Genomic DNA, 20,176 nt, shown 5'->3' on the forward strand with positions numbered 1-20,176 from the left:
CGGTTAGCAAAACGTTGAGCCTCCTCCTGAGACAATACCAAATTGTCCACCACATGAGCCCAAATCTGCTGCAACCTGTCAATCATAGAATCCACACCAGGACAGTCCGAAGGCTGAACCTGCCCAGAAGAAAAACGAGGATGAAAACCAAAATTACAAAAGAAAGGCGAAACCAAAGTAGCCGAACTAGCCCGATTATTAAGGGCAAACTCGGCCAATGGCAAAAAAAGCCACCCAATCATCCTGATCAGCAGACACAAAGCATCTCAAATAAGTCTCCAAAGTCTGATTAGTTCGCTCGGTCTGGCCATTTGTCTGAGGATGAAATGCAGAAGAAAAAGGCAAATCAATGCCCAGCCTAGCACAAAAGGCCAGCCAAAACCTAGAAACAAACTGGGAACCTCTGTCGGACACAATATTCTCCGGAATACCATGCAAACGGACCACATGCTGAAAAAACAACGGAACCAAATCCGAAGAGGAAGGTAATTTAGGCAAAGGCACCAAATGAACCATCTTAGAGAATCAGTCACAAACAACCCAGATAACCGACATCCTCTGGGAAACGGGAAGAACGGAAATAAAATCCATAGAAATATGCATCCAGGGCCTCTCAGGGACCGGCAATGGCAAAAGCAACCCACTAGCACAGGAGCAACAAGGCTTGGCTCGCGCACAAATCCCACAGGACTGCACAAAAGAACGCACATCACGCGACAAAGAAGGCCACCAAAAGGACCTACCAACCAAATCTCTGGTACCAAAAATGCCAGGATGACCAGCCAACACTGAACAGTGAACCTCAGAAATCACTCTACTAGTCCATCTGTCAGGAACAAACAGTTTCCCCACAGGACAGCGGTCCGGTTTGTCAGCCTGAAATTCCTGAAGGACCCGTCGTAAATCAGGGGAAATGGCGGAAAGGACCACCCCTTCTTTCAGAATACCGACCGGTTCTAAGACCTCAGGAGAATCAGGCAAAAAACTCCTAGAGAGGGCATCAGCCTTAATATTCTTAGAACCCGGAAGGTACGAGACCACGAAATCAAAACGGGAAAAAAACAAAGACCATCGAGCCTGTCTAGGATTCAGCTGTTTGGCAGACTCGAGGTAAATCAAATTCTTATGATTGGTCAAGACCACAATACGGTGCTTAGCTCCCTCAAACGCCCACTTCATAACCAACAACTCCCGATTGCCGACATCATAATTACGTTCAGCAGGCGAAAACTTACGGGAAAAGAAGGCACATGGTTTCATTAAGGAACCAACAGGATCCCTCTGAGACAAAACGGCCCCTGCCCCATCTCAGAGGCGTCAACCTCAACCTGAAACGGAAGAAAAACATCCAGTTGGCGCAACACTGGAGCAGAAGTAAATCGACGTTTAAGTTCCTGAAAGGCAGAGACAGCCGCAGAGGACCAATTCGCCTCATCAGCGTCTTTCTTTGTCAAATCGGTCAAGGGTTTAACCACGCTGGAAAAATTAGCAATGAAACGGTGATAAAAATTAGCAAAACCCAAAAATTCCTGAAGGCTCTTCACGGATGTGGGCTGAATCCAGTCATGAATTGCCTGAACCTTAACCGGATCCATCTCGATAGACGAGGGAGAAAAAATAAATCCCAAAAAAGAAACCTTCTGCACCCCAAAGAGACATTTAGACACTTTCACAAACAAGACATTGTCACAAAGGATCTGAAATATCATCCTGGCCTGTTGCACATGAGACTCCCAATCATCGGAAAACATCAAAATATCATCCAAATATACAATCAAGAATTTATCAAGATAATTCCGGAAGATATCATGCATGAAGGACTGAAAAACAGATGGAGCATTAGAGAGTTCGAATGGCATCACAAGGTATTCAAAATGGCCTTTGGGCGTGTTAAACGCAGTTTTCCATTCATCACCCTGCTTAATACGAACAAGATTATATGCCCCCCGAAGGTCAATCTTAGTAAACCAACTAGCTCCCTTAATCCTAGCAAACAAATCAGAAAGCAAAGGTAAAGGGTATTGAAACTTGACTGTGATCTTATTCAAGAGGCGATAATCAATACAGGGTCTTAAGGAACCATCTTTTTTTGGCAACAAAAAAGAACCCCGCTCCCAACGGTGAAGAAGATGGTCGAATATGCCCTTTCTCCAAAGACTCCTTAATATAGCTCCGCATGGCGGTATGTTCAGGTACAGACAGGTTGAAAAGTCGACCCTTAGGAAACTTACAGCCTGGAATCAAGTCAAAAGCACAATCGCAGTCCCTGTGCGGTGGAAGGAAACTGGACTTGGGCTCATCGAATACATTCTGAAAATCGGACAAAAACTCTGGAATTTCAGAAGAGGAAGAAGAGGCGATTGACATCAAAGGAACCTCATTATGAACCCCCTGACAACCCCAACTAGTCACAGACATGGATTTCCAATCCAAAACAGGATTATGTACCTGCAACCACGGAAAACCCAGCACGATAGCATCATGCAAATTATGCAACACCAGAAATTGATAATCTTCCTGATGGGCTGGCGCCATGCGCATGGTCACCTGTGTCCAGAACTGGGGTTTATTTTTAGCCAAGGGTGTAGCATCAATGCCCCTTAAAGGAATAGGGTTCTGCAAAGGCTGCAAGGGAAAACCATAACGCTTGGCAAACTCAAAATCCATTAAGTTCAAGGCGGCGCCTAAATCCACAAACGCCATGGCAGAAAATGATGACATTGAGCAGATCAGGGACACAGATAACAAAAATTTAGGTTGTACAGTACTGATGGTAATTGAACTGGCGATCCTCTTTGTCCGCTTAGGGCAGACAGCAATGACATGAGAAGCGTCGCCACAATAATAACACAACCTATTCTGACGTCTGAAACCTTGTTGTTCCGTTCTAGACAGAATACTATCACACTGCATGGGCTCAGGAATTTGCTCTGAGGACAATGCCACAGCGCGCACAGTTCTGCGCTCCCGCAAGCGCCGGTCAATTTGAATGGCCAGAGACATAGAATCACTCAGACCGGAGGGCGTGGGAAACCCCACCATAACATCTTTAACGGATTCAGAAAGACCCTTTCTGAAAATTGCGGCCAAAGCATCATCATTCCATTTAGTCAAGACAGACCATTTTCTGAATTTCTGACTATACAATTCAGCCGCCTCTTGACCCTGAGACAGGGCCAACAAGGTCTTCTCAGCTTGATCCACAGAATTAGGTTCATCATATAATAATCCTAGCGCCTGAAAGAAGGAGTCTACATTAAGCAAAGCCGGATTCCCAGTTTCCAGGGAAAATACCCAATCCTGCGGGTCACCACACAGCAGGGAGATGACGATCTTAACCCGCTGAATGGAGTCACCGGAGGATCGAGGTTTCAAAGCAAAAAACAGTTTACAGTTGTTTTTAAAACTCAACAATTTAGACCTGTCACCAAAAAACAAATCAGGAGTAGGAATCTTCGGTTCTAAAACAGGAGTCTGAACAATGTAATCAGAAATACCCTGTACTCTAGCAGCAAGCTGGTCTACACGAGAAGCTAATTCCTGAACATTCATGCTAGCACAAGGCTCTTCAGCCACCCAGAGATTAAGAAGGAGGAGTAGACAAAGTAGACTGAAGAAAAAAAAATGGCTCAAGACCTTTCTTCCCTTCTTCTGAGATGCATTTAACTCATTATGGGCCAGTTGTACTGTTATGATCAGGTGACCTTGGAGCAGCATGAATACTTTCACTGGAGTAGGTGGTAACTATACTGACCGCAAACCCTGATCTTAACACCGCAACTAGAAGTAGCCGTGGGGTGTGCCTAACAAAACCTAGACACCTCGATACAGCCGGAGAACTAAATATCCCTAAAGATGGAAATAGGAATACTATCTTGCCTCAGAGCAGAACCCCAAAGGATAGGCAGCCCCCCACAAATAATGACTGTGAGTAGTAGAGGAAAAGACAAACTCGGGCAGAAAACAGGATTTAGCAAAGGAGGCCACTTCTAGCTAAATAGGAAAGGATAGGACAGGATACTAAGCGGTCAGTATTAAAAATCCTTCCAAAATATCCACAGCAGAAAATACAAAAATAAACTCCACCACCTAACTAAAGGTGTGGAGCGTAGATCTGCAACTCCAGAAAATCCAACCAGACTGAGAAAACACTGACACAGTCTAAGCTGGACAAATAGAAAAACAAACGAACAGCACTGAAAATAAGCACACTGCATGTGTGCCACAGAAAAAGAAACAGACACTTATCTTTGCTGAATTAGCAGCTAAGCAGGAGAGACCAGGAGAAATCCAACACTTCCCAAGAAACATTGACAACTGGTCAGGAGTAATGGGTCAGGCAAACCTAAATACCCCAGTCAGAATTGTAATCAGTAGATACACCTGTGCAAGACTGCAGCCCAGGGACAACTGCATTATCATTTACAACCACCGGAGGGAGCCCAAAAGCAGAATTCACAACACCTATCCATTATTAATCCAATAGTAATAAAGGGTTAAATAAACGCACACATAATGAATAAAGTATTTTTAATGAAATAAATACACATGGGGTTTTAACATCTTTATTGTACTCTCAATCCAACTGACGACCCTTGTCATCTGAAAGAAAGGGAAAATAAAAAAGTAACAATATCCCATACCTGTCCGCTGTACAGTCATGTCCACGATGTAAATCCATCTGAAGGGGTTAAATAATTTTATAACCGTGAGTCTGCTAATGCAGCTACCCCTGGCTGTAAAAACTGGGGAATGAATGGAATGCAGCTTCGTTGACTTGCGGTGTTGCGCCCCCTGGTGGCATAACTCATATGAACTCTAGCGTGAGAAAATATTCAGAAAAATTCCCACGCTAGAGTTAACATATGGGTTGGATAATATGGTGGATAATATGCATATTTTCGTTTTATTTAGACATGTAGTTTTGTTAGGAAAAAAATTAAAAAATGATCTTAATTAAAATGGCCCTAGGCGAACGTGCCTGATCTATTGTGTTCTGATAGATGCTACTGTGCAAGTGCTGCCAATGGCGCCATTTTACTATAGAAAAAACAAAACTATATGTCTAAATAAAACGAAAATATGCATATTGCCCACCATATCATGCAACAGCGCAGGTTTCGGCGCTTTCTTGATAAATGTGTTTTTTTTCTCAAACCATATTATATTCAATATGAAAAATAGGTAGCAGGTCACTGAGGGATCAGTGACCTGTCATAAGCAATAAGGCTGAATATCTAAGCAGAGGACAACATAACACCCCGCCCACATGCCTGCTCCGAAGCATGAGAATTTCATTAACTGAAAACTGGAAATAAAGCTTAAACAACAACCACGAGACGGATTTCATCAACCAAGGTATCATTTTAATCAGTATAACGGCACCAACCTGACACTGTCTGTAGTTTACTGAGCACAATCGTGCTGACAGGTTCCCTTTAGGAACTGCATGTATTCCACTAGGTTACATTATTAACCCCTTCACCCAAAAGCCTGTTTTCACCTATGTTACCTAAGTGACAGGGCCAATTTTTACAATTCTGACCACTGTCACTTTATGAGGTCATAACTCTGAAACGCTTCAATGGATCCTGGTGATTCTGACACTGTTTTCTCGTGACATATTGTACTTCATGATAGTGGTAAAACTTCTTCGATATGACTTGCATTTATTTGTGAAAAAAAACAAAAATTTGTCGGAAATTATGAAAATTTAGAAATTTTCAAACTCTTAGTTTTTATGACCTTAAATTAGAGTGTTATATCACACAATATAGTTAATAAACAACATTTCCCACATGTCTGCTTTACATCAGCACAATTTTGGAAACATTATTTTTTTTGTTAGGGAGTTATAAGGGTTAAAAGTTGACCAGCAATTTCCCATTTTTGCAACAAAATTTGCAAAACCATTTTTTTTACGGACCACCTCACACTTGAAGTGACTTTGAGGGGTCTATATAACAGAAAATGCCCAAAAGTGACACCATTCTAAAAACTGCACCCCTCAAGGTACTCAAAACCACATTCAAAAAGTTTATTAACCCTTCAGGTGCTTCACAGGAATTTTTTGAATGTTTAAAAAAATTGAACATTTAACTATTTTTTCACAAAATTTTTAATTCAGGTCCAATTTGTTTCATTTTACCAAGGGTAACAGGAGAAATTGGACCACAAAAGTCGTTGTACAATTTGTCCTGAGTACGCTGATACCCCATATGTGGAGGTAAACCACTGTTTGGGCACATGGCAGAGCTCGGAAGGGAAGGAGCGCCATTTGACTTTTCAATGCAAGATTTGCTGGAATTGAGATCGGAGCCCATGTCATGATTGGAGAGCCCCTGACGTGCCTAAACAGTGGAAACCCCCACAAGTGACACCATTTTGGAAAGTAGACCCTCTAAGGAACTAATCTAGATGTGTGGTGAGCACTTTGAACCTCCAAGTGCTTCACAGAAGTTTATAATGTACAGCCGTAAAAAAAATTTCATATTAATTTTCACAAAAAATGATCTTTTTGCCCCAAATTTTTTATTTTCCCAAGGGTAACAGGATAAATTGGACCCCACAAGTTGTTGTGCAATTTGTCCTGAGTACGCTGATACTTCATATATGGGGATAAACCACTGTTTGAGCGCATGGCAGAGCTCGGAAGGGAAGGAGTGCCATTTGACTTTTCAATGCAAAATTGGCTGGAATTGAGATTGGACGCCATGTCGCATTTGGAGAGCCCCTGACGTGCCTTAACAGTGGAAACCCCCCACAAGTGACCCCATTTTGGAAAGAAGACCCCCTAAGGAACTTATCTAGATGTGTGGTGAGCACTTTTAACCCCCAATATTTTCACTAAAGTTTAGAATGTAGCATTGTGAAAATTAAAAAATCATTTTTTCTTTCCACAAAATGATGTTTTAGCCCACAATTTTTTTCCCAAGGGTAACAGGAGAAATTGAACTACAAATGTTATTGTCCAATTTGTCCTGAGTACGCTGATACCCCATATGTGGGGGGGAACCACCATTTGAGTGCATGGCAGAGCTCGGAAGGGAAGGAGCACCGTTTGAAATGCAGACTTAGATGGAATGGTCTGCAGGTGTCATGTTGCATTTGCAGAGCCCCTGATGTACCTAAACAGTAGAAACCCACCACAAGTGACCCCATATTGGAAACTAGACCCCTCAAGGAACTTATCTAGATGTGTTGTGAGAGCTTTGAACCAACAAGTGTTTCACTACAGTTTATAACGCAGAGCCGTGAAAATAAAAAATATTTTTTTTCCACGAAAATGATATTTTAGCCCCCACGTTTTTATTTTCCCAAGGGTAACAGGACAAATTAGACCCCAAAAGTTGTTGTCCAACTTGTCCTGAGAACGCTGATACCCCATATGTTGGGGGGAACCACTGTTTGGGTGCATGGCAGAGCTTGGAATGGAAGGAGCGCCATTTGAAATGCAGACTTAGATGGATTGGTCTGCAGGCGTCATGTTGCATTTGCAGAGCCCCTGATGTACCTAAACAGTAGAAACCCCCCCACAAGTGACCCCATATTGGAAACTAGGAAGGGAAGGAGCACTGTTTTACTTTTTCAAAGCAGAATTGGCTGGAATTGAGATCGGACGCCATGTCGCGTTTGGAGAGCCCCTGATGTGCCTAAACAGTGGAAACCCCCAATTCTAACTGAAACCCCAACCCCAACCCCAACCCTAACCCTAGCCCTAACCCTAGCCCTAACCCTAGCCCTAACCCTAATGGGAAAATGGAAATAAATACATTTTTTTCATTTTGTTATTTTTCCCTAACTAAGGGGGTGATGAAGGGGGATTTGATTTACTTTTATCGCGTTTTTTTGGCGGATTTTTAGGGTTGGCAGCTGTCACACACTAAAAGACGCTTTTTATTGCAAAAAATAGTTTTTGCATCACCACATTTGGAGAGCTATAATTTATCCATATTTTGGCCCACAGAGTCATGTGAGATCTTGTTTTTTGCAGGACGAGTTGACGTTTTTATTGGTAATATTTTCGGGCAGATGACATTTTTTGATCACTTTTTATTCCGATTTTTGGGAGGCGGAATGAACAAAAACTAGCAATTCCTGAATTTCTTTTAGGGGGGGCGTTTATACCGTTCCTCGTGTGGTAAAATGGATAAAGCAGTTTTATTCTTCAGGTCAGTACGATTACAGCGATACCTCATTTATGTAATTTTTTTTATATTTTGGGCTTTTACACAATAAAAACTATTTTATATAAAAAAATAATTGTTTTTGCATCGCTTTATCCTGCGAGCTATAACTTTTTTATTTTTCCGCTGATGATGCTGTATGGTGGCTTTTTTTTTTGCGGGACAAGATGATGTTTTCAGCGGTACCATGGTTATTTATATCCGTCGTTTTGATCGCGTGTTATTCCACTTTTTGTTCGCCTGTATGATAATAAAGCAATGTTTTTTGCCTTGTTTTTTATTTTTATTTTTTGCGGTGTTCACTGAAGGGGTTAACTAGTTGGATAGTTTTATAGAGCGGGTCGTTACGGACGCGGCGATACCAAATATGTGTACTTTTATTGTTTTTTTTAATTTACATAAATAAATGGATTTACTGGGAAATGTTTTTTTTTTTTTATTTGGGGATTTTTTTATTTTTTTTTATACATTCTATTTTCTTTTTTTAACTTTCTACCATGGTCCCAGGGTGGGACATCACTGTATTAGATCAGATCGTTGATCTGACACTGTGCATAGCACTCTGTCAGATCAACGATCTGACAGGCAGTTTAGCTGGCTCTCTGGCGCCTACTCTCAGCAACTCTCAGCAGGCGCCGGCTAGCCAGGTCACTTCATGACCCGGAAGGAGTCCGGCGGCCATCTTGGATCCGGGGACTCCTTCCGGGTCACCGAAGCAACGCGATCTCATTGCGTTGCTCCGGTGGGAGAGCGCAGGGAGCCCCCGTCCCTGAGCGATCCCCCTCTATGCCGCTCTCTCTACTGACAGCGGCATCAGAGGGGTTAAATGCCCACGATCGGCGATAGCGCCGATCGTGGGCATTGCTGCGGGGTGTCAGCTGTCATATACAGCTGACACCCGCACCCGATCACCGCGGCGCTCAGCGCCAGACCGCGGTGATCGGTGCGCCGTACTAGTACTGCTGCTGGCACAAATGCAGTGCCGGCAGCGCAGTACTAGTACGGCGCATGTCACGAAGGGGTTAAATGCACTTGTATTGCTATGCTATTGTGATCTGCCATATATGTGTTTTGTTGTTGCTGGTAGGTACCCCAGAAATGTACAATGTCTAGATAGATTACACCGTAAGGGTATCAGCTCCCTAGATGCCGCTTGGATACTCACAGGTGCAAAGTTTTTAAATCAAAGCAGAATAAAGTTTATTGTCCTTCATAAACCTTATAATTCCAAAGTGAAAACAGTTTTAAGCTCAAATGAGTAATATAATCATTCCTTTCTTCAGCAAAAAATCAATAACATACAGTTTTGTGAAAAAGTTTTTGCCCCCTTCCTGATTTCCTATTCTTTTGCATGTTTGTGACATAACAAAATGTTCAGAACACCAAACAGACTTAAATATTAGACAAAGATAACACAAATAAACATAAAATGCTGTTTTTAAGTGAAGGTCTTTATTATTAACCCCTTCACCTCGAAGCCTGTTTTCACCTTCCTGACCAGGGTTTTTTCAATTTTGACCACTGTCACTTTATGAGCTCATAACTCTGGAACGCTTCAATAGAGCCAACTGATTCTGAGACTGATTTTTCATGACATATTGTACTTCATGATAGTGGTAACATTTATTTGATATGGCTTATCGTTATTTGTGAAAAAATCCGAAATTTGGCAAAAAGTTTAAAAAAGTTGCCATTTTCAAAATTTAGTTTTTATGCTCTTAAAGTCATATCACACAAAATATAATAGTGGTATATTCTATAATTTCTTCGATATGACTTGCGTTTATTTGTGAAAAATGTAACACAAAAGAAATAACATTGCCCAAATGTCTACTTTATATCAGCAAACAATATCAGAAACAATTTTTTTTTCTTAGGAAGTTATAACAAAATGTACAAAACTGTTTTTTTTAGGGACCGCATCACATTTAAAGGGACTTTGAAGAGCCTATATGACAGAAAATACCCCCAAATGACACCATTCTAAAAACTACAGCCCTCAAGGTGCTCAAAACTACATTCAAGAAGTTTATTAACCCTTCAGGTGCTTCACAGGAATTAATGGAATGTGGAAGGAAAATATTAACATTTAACATTTTTTCACAAAAATTTTCCTTTCGACCCAATTTTTTTTACTTTAACAAGTGTAACAGGAGAAAATAAATGATACAATGTGTTGTACAATTTCTCCTGAGCATGCCAATACCTCATATATAGGGGAAAGCCACTGTTTTGGTGCTTGGATGGAAAGGAGTGCCAGTTGACTTTTTTAAATATAAAATTTGCTGACATTTTTAGCAGGCATTATGTCGTGTTTGGAGAGCCCCAATGTGCCTAAACAATGGAAACCCCCCACAAGTGACACCATTTTGGAATCTAGACTCCTCAGGGAACTTATCTAGATATGTGGTGAGCACCTGGATTCCCCAGATAACATAACATTGAGATGTAAAAATAAAACAATCACATTTTTCCAACAAAAATTTTTTTTTTAGCTCCAAATTTTGCATTTCTATAAGGGTAAGGGCCCCTTTCCACTTGTGTGAGAAAAAAACGGTCCGATTTACGGACCGAAAAAACGGATGTAACGTCTGCGAGTGCCATGCGAGTGTCATGCGAGTGTCATGCGATTTTTTTATCGCAACATCCGTATGACATCCGTATTGCTGTCCGATTTTTACGCACGGGTCTCCTTTGAAAAGCCGGTAATTCAGCGCAGAGTACAGTAAAATCACAGTGACAGGTTAGATTAGAGTAGATATATACACATAGAATCTATATATATAATTGCCTAAGGGTTTTTCCGTCTGTCTGTCTGTCTTTCTGTCTGTCTGTCTGTCCTGGAAATCCCGCGTCTCTGATTGGTCGAGGCCACCAGGCCTCGACCAATCAGCAACGGGCACAGCGACGATGATGTCATAATGGTTGCCATGGCGACGATGATGTCATAGAGGTTGCCTCGACCAATCAGCGACGGGCACAGTCAAGGAAAGTTCCCACGATCTATGAACAGCCAGCAGAGGGCGACTCACCGCAAATGAAGCTAAATATAGCTCATTGATCTATATTTAGACTCATTCCCCGGGGTTTTGCAGCGAGGAGTAGCATTGCATTAGCAAAGCTCCTGGCTGCAAAATGTTTTAACCCCTTCAGAAGGATTTACATCGTTGGACTTTACAGATCTGTGGAAGGTAAGTATATTGTTGCTTTATTATTTTTTTTTTTGTCACAGAACGAGGGTCTTCACTGAGTGGATTGGGCGTTAAATAAAAAATTACAACAACCTTTGTTTTTATTTCATTAAAATAATTTTTAATAATGTGTGTGTGTATTTTTTTAACCCTTTCTTTCAATTGGATTAATAATGGATAGGTGTCATAATTGACGCCTCTCCATTATTAATTAGGCTTAATGTCACCTTACAATTGCAAGGTGGCATTAACCCTTCATTACCCCATATCCCACCGCTACACGGGAATGGAAAGAGAGTGGCCAAGTGCCAGAATAGACGCATCTTCCAGATGTGCCTTTTCTGGGGTGGCTGGGGGCAGGTGTTTTTAGCCAGGGGGGGGCCAATAACCATGGACCCTCTCCAGGCTATTAATATCTGCCCTCAGTCACTGGCTTTACTACTCTGGCGGAGAAAATTGTGCGGGAGCCCACGCCAATTTTTTTCCGCCATTTAACCCTTAAATATAATAGCTAGAACGCCCAAATTTTGCATATACACACTACTAACATTAGTAGTGTGGAATATGCAAAAAAAATGGTGATATGAGATGGTTTACTGTATGTAAACCAGGTCTCATATCATGTCGGGTTTGTGAAGGAGAAAGCAAAAGCCGGTAATTGAATTACCAGCTTTAAAGCTATCTCACGCTGCATTAAATATAAATATATATATATAGGTGTCTCCCTGACATATATATATGTATATATACCTATTCTATGTGTATATATCTACTCTCATCTAACCTGTCAGTGTGATTTTACTGTACTCTGCGCTGAATTGCCGGCTTTTCTAAGGACACGGGTGCGTAAAAATCGGACAGCACTCGCATGGTGCGAGTGCTGTGCGTTTTTTTTCTCGCACCCATTGACTTGCATTGGCGAGTCTCGTCCGAGAATCTCAGCAATACGCAGCATGCTGCGATTTTTTTCTCAGCCGACACAGATTTTTCTCAGTCCGATTTCGGCTGGGAAAAAAATCGCAAATGGAGTGTCACATATTGATTAACATTGGTCCGAGTGCAATCCGATTTTTTATCGGATTGCACTCGTCCGTTTTCCTCACAAATGGAAAGGGGCCCTAAGAGGAAACATTGCACCATTTATCTTGTTGTGAAATTTCTCCTGTGTATGCCGATAACAAATATGAGGAGGAAAACTACTGTTTGGGCGCTCAACAGGCATTGGAAGGGAAGGAGAGCCATTTGACTTTTTGAATGCAAAATTTGCTGGAATATTTAGTGGATGCCATGTTACGTTTGGAGAACCCCTGAAGAGCCTAAACAGTTGAACCCCCACAAGTGACACCATTTTGGAAACCAGACACCTCATGGAACTCATCTAGATGTGTGGTGAGCACCTTGAACCCCCACGTGCTTCACAGAAGTTTATAACAGTGAGCCGTGAAAATAAAAAAAATCTAATTTTTCCCACAAAAAGTATTTTAGCCCCAAAGTTTGCATTTTTACAAGGGAATCAGGAGAAAATGGACCCCGAAATTTGTTGCGCAATTTCTTCTGAGTGCAGAAAAAAAAATAACTACAGTGAATTACATTGTGTCTTCTTCAACATGAAAAGCTTGGTGAAAGGCCCTTTTTAATATTGGTACTATGTCAGCCATCCTTCAAATCTATGGCATTGACCGTGTTAAATCTAAGAAAATGAAAAACAATGGTCTATCAATATCCGGGCTGAGTTCCCTCAATATCCATAGATGAATACCATTTGGCCCAAAGATTTTATCAAAATTTCAGCTGCTTGTTCTTGTTCTTGCATTGTAGTGCTTGCTTAAAATTTGAATTCGCTGGCTTCGCTGAATTTTTCTCAGAAATTATATTTATCGTGAACAAATTCACTGCAAATAGCATTATTGAAAAGCCTCTAATTGTGCAGAAAATACATGTATAACATTCTGAGGTCTCCTATGTACGTATTGAACCTGTTTTGAGCTTTCTAATGCAAACATACGTTAATTAATGTCTGACGGACATCAGCTTATCTGGCTAAGGGAAAACGCATGGTAACCATTGTTAAATAAGATGCTAGAGTTTAAACCATGTGCATGTTTTTCTCAATATTTGACATGAAATCAGAATAAACTTTTCCCATTTTAAATGAGAGAGAAAATGTTTTTAGGCATTTTTATTACTTATTGCAAAGTCAAAAGCAGGGGCATAACTCTCGAGGTCGTAGGGGTCTCAGCTGCGATGGGGCCCGGAGTGCTTAGGGTCCCGCCCAGTCCAGCAAAGAAGCAGCCGGCGTCTGTCTCATTTCCAGTCCTGTGCATAGTGGGGGAGCTCCAGAGCCCACCAGTACATCAAATCATGGGCTGAGATACCGCCGATGCAGTGGGTCACCGAGCAGGAGGGGGCCCAGGAAAAACTCATGGCGACGATGCATAATCGATCACAGAGCCGGTGGCAGCATCATCGCTAAAAGGAGAGGCCAACCCGCTCTGCTGCACATTACACACGGTTATGCTGAGGGGCCCTGTCCTCACCTGTTAGTGCTGATGCTGCTGTCCAGTCTCATCTATGTGGAAACTCTGCTGGGAGGAGGGAGCGTCACACTGAGCCTCAAAGCCTGTGATTCCCTCGGCTGCTGATACCTGCCTGTGCTGTGCCGCTGATCTGATGGTATGAGAAGAGGGGGGAGGTGCTGGGAGGGAGGTCGCTGAAGCAGGATATTAACCATGTCATGATCACTATAAGGGGGGTCTCCTGAGTGCCCCCTTGTACAGTTTTAGTAAGTTATAGACACTGCACAGAATGATATTTGTGCCTTATTGCCTGTCAGCCAATCACAGACTATTCTTTATAAGCACATCTACGATTGGCTGACAGAGTGATGATATTCAAGTGTCTTCTGTGTCATGGAGACACAGTTTGGAGCGGGAAGCTTCAGCAGAAGAGACTGTGGACCGGACTGACAGGATGGTAAGACACAGGGGTGGGCATACTGTTGGTGCAGCTCATGCAGCTGCATCAGGGCCCGAAGGTGGAGGGGGCCCATGCAGGCCCCGGGACCGTTAGGGACACCGGCACACTATGGGGTCCATGAGTCGGGAGGGCACGGTGCCAGTGTGGGCTCTGGCACCGCCCCATGCTATAAACTGAAATACTTACCTCTCCCTGTTCCTCCATAGCTCCAGTGTCCATGACTCTCTGGCGTCTCAGGGCAGAACACGCAATGACTTCACTACAGTGCGCCCTCTGCACTGTGCATTGCAGAGAGTCATAAGACACTGCGTAGCCCGGAGCAAGAGAGCCTTGGACAGCTGGGGAAGAGAGGTAAGTATTTCATTATTTTTATTTTTCTTATGTATGGAGCTTTATATGGGATACATTATTCTGTATGGAACTTATATGGGATACTTTATTCTGTATGGAGCATTATATGAGGTCCATTATTCTGTATGGAGCAATATATGGGGCCCATTATATTGTATGGAGCAATATATGGGGCCCATTATACTATATGGAGCATTATATGGGGTTCGTTATTCTGTATGGAGCAATATTTGGGGCCCAAAATACTGTATGAAGCAATATATGGGGCCCATAATACAGTATGGAGCAATATATGGGGCCCATTTTTCTGTATGGAGCAATATATGTGGCCCATAATACCGTATGGAGCATTATATGGGGTCCATTATTCTGTATGGAGTAATATATGTGGCCCATAATACTGTGTGGAGCATTATATGGGGTCCATTATTCTGTATGGAGCAATGTATGGGGCCCAATATACTGTATGGACGAATATATGGGGCCCATTAATCTGTATGGAGCATTAAATGGGGTCCATTATTCTGTATGGAGCAATGTATGGGCCTATTATACTGTATTTAGCAATATATGGGGCCCATTATACTGTATTAAGCATGATATGGGGTCCATTATTCTGTATGGAGCAATATATGGGGCCCATTATACTGTATGGAGCAATATATGGGGTCCATTATTCCCCATGCAATATTATATGGAGTCCATTATACTGTATGGGGCAATATATGGGACGCACTATACTGTATGGAGCAATATATGAGGCCCATTATACTGTATTGAGCATGATATGGGGTCTATTATTCTGTATTGAGCAATATATGGGGTCCATTATTCTGTATGGAACATTATATGGGGTCCATTATTCTCTATGGAGCAATATATGGGGCCCATAATACTTTATGGATCAATTTATGGGGCTCATTATTCTGTATGGAGCAATATATGCGGACCATAATACTGTATTTAACAATATATGGGGCCCATTATTCTGTATGGTGAATTATATGGGGGTCCATCATTCTGTATGGCGTAATATATGGGGTCCATTATTCTGTATGGCATAGTACATTGGGCTCATTATGTATGGAGCACTATGTGGTGCCCATAATACTGTGTGGAGGACTATGTAGTGCCCAAAATACTGTATGGAGGACCATACTATTCGGTTTCTGAGCTATTGTAGAACTTACAATAGATGTCACTAATGTAATGTAATAATATAATATAATAATAATTTTTATTTATATAGCGCCAACATATTCCGCAGCGCTTTACAAATTATAGAGGGGACTTGTACAGACAATAGACATTACAGCATAACAGAAATTCAGTTCAAAACAGATACCAGGAGGAATGAGGGCCCTGCTCGCAAGCTTACAAACTATGAGGAAAAGGGAGACACGAGAGGTGGATGTGTTATGACCTGGTGGTTAGGAGCACCCGGAATGACCTGATAGTTAAACCTCATACAGGACGAGCTCTGGGATGTGGAAGCTCTGCTGACCGCAAGCCCTAATCCTATCACACACACTAGAAATAGCCGTGGAGCGCTCCTGACCAGACCTAGGCGCCTCGTCACAGCCTAAGAGCTATCTAGCCCTAGAGATAGAAAATAAAGCCTACCTTGCCTCAGAGAAATTCCCCAAAGGTAAAGGAAGCCCCCCACATATATTGACTGTGAGTAAAGATGAAAGTCACAAACGTAGAAATGAACCAGGTTTCAGCAAAGGGAGGCCAGACTTACTAAATAGACAGAGGATAGGAAAGGTAACTTTGCGATCAGCACAAAAACCTACAAAAGACCACGCAGAGTGTGCAAAAAAGACCTCCGCACCGACTCACGGTGGGGAGGGGCCACTCTGCATCCCAGAGCTTCCAGCTAGCAAGACAAAATCATGATAACCAGCCGGACAAGAAAACAGTGAACAAATAATGACTATCAGGAACTTAGCTTCTGCAGGAGAAGGCAGGTCACCAGAGAGATCCAGGAGCGAACTGAACTAATGCAAAAACATTGACAGCTGGCATGGAGTAACGATCTGAGAGGAGTTAAATAGAGCAGCCAACCTAAGGATAAACCACGCCACCTGTGTAAGGAACATTAGAAGCAGCAGCATCACTCATAGCCACCAGAGGGAGCCCATAGACAGAACTCGCCGAAGTACCATTCATGACCACAGGAGGGAGTTTGACAACAGAATTCACAACAGTACCCCCTCCTTGAGGAGGGGTCAACGAACCCTCACCAGAGCCCCCAGGCCGATCAGGATGAGCCAAATGAAAGGCACGAACAAGATCGGCAGCATGAACATCAGAGGCAAAAACCCAGGAATTATCTTCCTGACCATAACCCTTCCACTTGACCAGGTACTGGAGTTTCCGTCTCGAAACACAAGAATCCAAAATCTTCTCCACCACATACTCCAACTTCCCCTCGACCAACACCGGGGCAGGAGGATCAACGGAGGGAACCATAGGCGCCACGTATCTCCGCAACAACGACCTATGGAACACATTATGGATGGCAAAAGAAGCTGGAAGGTCCAAACGAAATGACACAGGATTAAGAACTTCCGAAATCTTATATGGCCCAATGAAACGAGGCTTAAATTTAGGAGAGGAAACCTTCATAGGAACGTGACGAGATGACAACCAAACCAAATCCCCAACACGAAGTCGGGGACCAACACAACGCCGGCGGTTAGCGAAACGTTGAGCCTTCTCCTGGGACAATGTCAAATTGTCCACCACATGAGTCCAAATCTGCTGCAACCTGTCCACCACCGCATCCACACCAGGACAGTCCGAAGACTCAACCTGCCCTGAAGAGAAACGAGGATGGAAACCAGAATTACAGAAAAAAGGAGAAACTAAAGTAGCCGAGCTGGCCCGATTATTAAGGGCGAACTCAGCCAAAGGCAAGAAGGACACCCAATCATCCTGATCAGCAGAAACAAAGCATCTCAGATATGTCTCCAAAGCCTGATTAGTTCGTTCGGTTTGGCCATTAGTCTGAGGATGGAAAGCCGAAGAAAAAGACAAATCAATGCCCATCTTAGCGCAAAAGGACCGCCAAAACCTCGAAACAAACTGGGAACCTCTGTCCGAGACGATGTCCTCTGGAATGCCATGCAAACGAACCACATGCTGGAAAAACAATGGCACCAAATCAGAGGAGGAAGGCAATTTAGATAAGGGTACCAAATGGACCATCTTAGAGAAGCGATCACAAACCACCCAAATGTCAAATTCGCACAAGATTATACGCACCACGAAGATCTATCTTGGTGAACCAACTAGCCCCCTTAATCCGAGCAAATAAATCAGACAACAGCGGCAAAGGATACTGAAATTTGACTGTGTCTGTGATCTTATTAAGAAGGCGGTAATCAGTACAAGGTCTCAAAGAACCATCCTTCTTGGCCACAAAAAAGAACCCTGCTCCCAATGGTGACGACGATGGACGAATATGACCCTTCTCCAAGGATTCCTTTATATAACTCCGCATAGCGGCGTGCTCTGGCACAGATAAATTAAACAGACGGCCCTTAGGAAACTTACTACCAGGAATCAAATTAATAGCACAGTCGCAATCCCTATGAGGAGGTAGGGCACCAGATTTGGGCTCTTCAAATTCATCCCGGTAATCTGATAAAAACTCAGGGACTTCAGAAGGAGTGGAAGGCGAAATTGACAGCAATGGAACATCACCATGTACCCCTTGACAACCCCAGCTGGACACAAACATAGATTTCCAATCCAACACTGGATTATGGACCTGTAGCCATGGCAATCCCAAAACGACCACATCATGCAGATTATGCAACACCAAAAAGCGAATATCCTCCTGATGTGCAGGAGCCATGCACATGGTCAATTGAGTCCAGTACTGAGGCTTATTCTTGGCCAAAGGCGTAGCATCAATTCCTCTCAATGGAATAGGATACTGCAAGGGCTCCAAGAAAAAACCACAGCGCCTGGCAAACTCCAAGTCCATCAAATTCAGGGCAGCGCCTGAATCCACAAATGCCATTACAGAATAGGACGACAGAGAGCAAATCAGAGTAACGGACAAAAGAAATTTAGACTGTACCGTACCAATGGTGGCAGACCTAGCGAACCGCTTAGTGCGCTTAGGACAATCGGAGATAGCATGAGTGGATTCACCACAGTAAAATCACAGCCCATTCCGACGTCTGTGTTCTTGCCGTTCAGCTCTGGTCAAAGTCCTATCACACTGCATAGGCTCAGGCCTATGCTCAGAGAATACCGCCAGATGGTGCACAGCTTTGCGCTCACGCATGCGCCGATCGATCTGAATGGCCAAAGACATAGACTCATTCAGACCAGCAGGCGTGGGAAATCCCACCATGACATCCTTAAGGGCTTCAGAAAGACCATTTCTGAAAATTGCCGCCAGGGCACATTCATTCCACTGAGTAAGCACAGACCACTTTCTAAACTTCTGACAGTACACCTCCGCTTCATCCTGACCCTGACACAAAGCCAGCAAGATTTTCTCTGCCTGATCCACTGAATTTGGTTCATCATAAAGCAATCCAAGCGCCAGAAAAAACGCATCAACATCACGCAATACAGGATCTCCTGGCGCAAGGGAAAATGCCCAGTCTTGAGGGTCACCACGCAACAAAGAAATAATGATTTTTACCTGTTGAACAGGGTCACCAAAGGAGCGGGGTTTCAAATCTAGAAACAGTTTACAATTATTTTTGAAATTCAAGAACCTAGATCTATCCCCAGAAAATAAATCAGGAATAGGAATTTTAGGCTCTAACATAGGATTCTGAACCACAAAATCTTGAATGTTTTGTACCCTTGCAGTGAGATGATCCACACAAGAGGACAGACCTTGAATGTCCATATCTACACCTGTGTCCTGAACCACCCAAAGGTCTAGGGGAAAAGAAAGACAAAACACAGTGCAAAGAAAAAAAATGGTCTCAGAAGTTCTCTTATCCCTCTATTCTATTGAGATGCATTAATACTTTGGGCCAGCTGTACTGTTATGACCTGGTGGTTAGGAGCACCCGGAATGACCTGATAGTTAAACCTCATACAGGACGAGCTCTGGGATGTGGAAGCTCTGCTGACCGCAAGCCCTAATCCTATCACACACACTAGAAATAGCCGTGGAGCGCTCCTGACCAGACCTAGGCGCCTCGTCACAGCCTAAGAGCTATCTAGCCCTAGAGATAGAAAATAAAGCCTACCTTGCCTCAGAGAAATTCCCCAAAGGTAAAGGAAGCCCCCCACATATATTGACTGTGAGTAAAGATGAAAGTCACAAACGTAGAAATAAAACAGGTTTCAGCAAAGGGAGGCCAGACTTACTAAATAGACAGAGGATAGGGAAGGTAACTTTGCGATCAGCACAAAAACCTACAAAAGACCACGCAGAGTGTGCAAAAAAGACCTCCGCACCGACTCACGGTGCGGAGGGGCCACTCTGCA

Source organism: Ranitomeya imitator, chromosome 1 (assembly GCF_032444005.1).
Source record: "Ranitomeya imitator isolate aRanImi1 chromosome 1, aRanImi1.pri, whole genome shotgun sequence".
Classification (NCBI taxonomy): Eukaryota; Metazoa; Chordata; class Amphibia; order Anura; family Dendrobatidae; genus Ranitomeya; species Ranitomeya imitator.